The following is a 4,023-nucleotide window of genomic DNA, read 5'->3' on the forward strand; positions in this document are numbered from 1 at the left end:
CTGAGACAGACATTGCATAAACCAGTTTGACCCAAATCAGTTAAGTTTGATACTATATTCAACCAGGTTTATCTTAAACCAGTTTCATTCATTTTGAAACTGGTTTATATACATTCTACTTATGTTCTGTTACAGGCTTAAACCAGTTTCTGATCACCTCAATCAGTTTATGTGTAATGTCTGTCCCTAGCCTAGAAGTTTCCTCATCTGTAGCTAAATAGAATGTGAGTAGATTGGTAATTTGTGAGCTCTACTGTGAGTTGGAGATATTAAGAAATGGCCATCAGAGACTTAATTTATTCTATACTAAGCTGTCTTTTAAAGAACATCATGCAAAGTTTGGGATCCAAAAATCTTGTTCTAAACAGCCAAAGCCTGAAATCCTAGAGTCAGATTCCAAATTTGCAGTAAGAAAAAAGAATGTGTTACAAAATACTCAGAACAGGAAGCAGAAGAATAACATAATGATAAGCTACATATTGCTTTAAGGTTCATTGTATTTATATTAAAATTAGGTATTGTGCTGTCTTATGTTTTATATTTAAGTAACTGTAAGGGATGTTTAAGACTGATGTGCAGTAAGAGACATTCAGACTCAGATTTGAATACTATAAACACACATGCAACAGAAACCTGAAGCATGCAAATTTAGCTTTCTACTATATTATACAAAGTGTAGAACATAAGGACCCCTGTTTGGCCAAGAGCCCCCTTCCATAGTAAGAAAGACAACAAATTAAGAATATCAAATATCCACAGTATAAAAAACCATATGAAAAATTATCCTGCAACAAAGAAATGAAATGGGTTCATTAGTTTTCATTAAGATTCATTTTTTTGCTAACACACACAAAACCCTCCAGTGAGTAGCTGAATAATCTTATTGCCATGACTCCTTTTCTTTCTCCTCAAGGCCCCTTCTCACCACTATTCTGTTGCCTCATTTTGCCATGTATGAAATTAGGTTGTCAGTTCTTTGAGGCCTGGCCCTGTGGAATTTCTCAGTACTGCCAGTTTCCCAGCACAATCTTGGGAGGTATAAAATAATATGCAATATTAGTCAGTATACAGCCTACATCACTTCCCAATGCTTTGCAGTACTATTATGATGCAGCATTCTGTCTCTAAAAAATATCTCGTCATTACACAGTACTCTGGAAAATTACAAAGTAATACAACTTATGTCAGTATTGATAGTAAAGAATGGGCAAGGAGCACAAATTAAAATTGCTTATGTGCATATCACCAGATTGACTGACTATATGTTAATATCCACTTTAGGATTTAAGGAATGATAAATTATTGAATTCATAGACAGGCACTGAGAATCATTTCAGGAAAATCACAAGCAAGGCAGATAGAAGAGTGGCTAAGGCAAATATGGGATTAATATTTTAAGAGGGAACAGGAGGGTTAATAAAATGTTATCTGAGCAATTTACCATTTGGGATATCCACTTATGATTCTTAGTAAAATACTGGACCACACTTTAAACTAGCAAATAACCTTCAGTATCAGTAGTGGGACTTCATTGCGCTCAACAGTACACAGACATAGAAAAATATGTTCCTTCCCTAAATATCTTCTCTTGCAATACACCAGGAAACCAACAAAATTATTCCTATGACAGGACCCGACACAGGAAAGGTAATGCCAAAGCTAGAAGAAATTAATAAAAAGTAATATCTTGCTCTTCTAAAATACAGTCTCACTGGATTGCCACTCGTTGCACCTGCACTTCTTGGCAGCAACCATGTGGGACATTCCAGGATTCTTTGACTTGTAAGTTTCTGAGGCAATGGTAGGTGTAAATGTTATTAACCCCAAACAGACTACATTCCAATATGTAGAAAGGGAAAATGTTGCCACCCCCCATCCCACATATTATAAAAAATATAAGTCATATTATATTTTTTCTATAGATAAATACATAGCATCCACAAGACGGTAAGGCAAATACACATAAAAAAAAATTCTCCCAAGCTTGGAGGAGATGTGGGTGGGAAAGTGGTAATCAGGGTAATGGTATTTTAAAGAACACTTATTATAAATGGTTTTCTTATCATCAGTCATGCTGTTGGTTTAGTCCTTTATATAACTAAAAGTTTCTGCTAAGAACCTGGAAAAGTTCAGTTAAGCTTTTCAGTGTTCTGTGAGTGGGCGCATGTGCACTCTTTTAGTGAAGATGTATGCCCTAATTCAATGTAAGGGGATGAGAGAGACAGGCATTTCACACTTCAGTAACAAAGAAAAGTAGAAAATAGCACCCTTGTATTTTTTCATATCCCCATGTCTTTCAAAGCAGCTGGAAATGCATCCTTTCCAGAGGTTTCCTCTGCAAAATGAGAAGGTTGTCTATCTTTGCCCTTTTAATCCTCCAAGACTCTCTCTCATGTATGTTCCCTAAAACATGCCAATTTCCAATGAGTCTATGGACTCCACCTTTCTCTGCATGCAGGAACAATCTTTAGTGTTCTACATAGTCTTGGCAATGTTTGTGGGTGTTCAGCATCTGAACCAAAAAAACAGTACGCTGTCTTGTGTTGTTTGAGATAGATGTGCTAGAGGTAAGTCTCCCTCTAAGGTGCACGCGTGCGCAGCCACGCACAAATAAGTCTTGCCATGCACTTGCCGGGAGAGGAGCTGCAGTTGGTGCGGGCTCCACTGGCTCTGGGGAAGCAAGTGGGAGCGAGGAAGCATGTAGCATCAGGGCTGGGGAGTGGAGCACTTCCCTGGAGCTGGTGGAGCACACGGAGCAGTTCCTCGGAGCCAGCAGAGCCCGCACCAGTCCCCAGCCCCAGCCTCCATCCCCACCTTGCCTCAACTTGGGGAGGAGCCACTGTCTGCCCTGTGTGAGGCTCTGCCAGTTCTGGGGAAGTGCTCCACTCCCCAGTCCTGACGCCACATACCTCCTCGCTCCCCAAGGTGATGCAGGGGTGCAGAGCAGTTTGGTGGAGCCCAGCCCCAGACACCAGGCCCTGCTGTGTGCCCTGGGTGAGGAGTGAGGAGCTTACCTTTGGTAAGTGTCCCACACCGCACCAAAGGGGGGAGGCGGGACCGAAGCTACATGCTCATGGACTGCTATTCCTTAAGGGGAATATTAGATAGAGGCACAACTAACTCCAAATCTTTTTGATTTTCTGAGAGTCCTATTTGAACTTCTGATAAAGGGAGACAAGAACAAGAACCATGAGTTTCAGTATACCATATTTCAAAGGTTCTTTATTCTGTCTTGGATTCTCAGGGCTCCTTGGAGCCACAGTTCAAACTCATGTAACTCATGCTGCTGTCAAAAATCTGTCTACCTGCTGCCTAGACAAGGCTCGGCAGTCCTGTTCAGGTTCAGGGCCAGCTGACTGCCTGCTACCACTTGAGTGCCTTCAGTTGACCCCCACCTAATTCCTGGTGTGATCCATGATCCTTGCCTCCTCTTTTTCTCTGCTTTGTTCCTGCCTGAACCTTTTCCTAGTCTATTCCCTCTGTCTCCACTCTTGGGCTCTGGACTACCAGCTTGTTGCTATTTTGAAGTATGGAAGAATCACCACTTTTGCCTGGCATGCCAGGCTTGGAAGAGGGCAGTCCTGATTGGTGGAACATTCCCACCAATCAGGCAATAGCTGGGATGGGTTCACCCCGCCCCTGCTCAGAGGGGTGGGGGGAGGTAAGGAGCCCTGGACTTGACTGAAGACTGCACTTTGCAAGTCCAACAGACTTTGGGGGTGGGGCCTCTGAAATGAATAAAAGCACATGCTGAGAACATGCATTGAGGGACTCAAGAAGAGTGGGGTCCAGAAGAGCTGGGGAGAGGTGCCCCATGGGCAATCACCCAGAAGAACCCCTGAAGATGCCACTCAGGCATTTAAGTGGCAGGAAGTACCCATGGTGCACAACCCGGTGCATGGAGTCTCAGCCCTGGGAGTGGTTTGAGATTGCTTGGGCCACCTCACAGTGCACGGACCCTTGGCCCTAGGAGCTGCTTGAGGCAGTTTGGGCCTCGGATCCTGGCATGAGGCTAGGCATCCA

This window comes from Gavialis gangeticus, unplaced genomic scaffold, assembly GCF_001723915.1.
Source record: "Gavialis gangeticus isolate Ggan-Ray unplaced genomic scaffold, GavGan_comp1, whole genome shotgun sequence".
Taxonomy (NCBI): domain Eukaryota; kingdom Metazoa; phylum Chordata; order Crocodylia; family Gavialidae; genus Gavialis; species Gavialis gangeticus.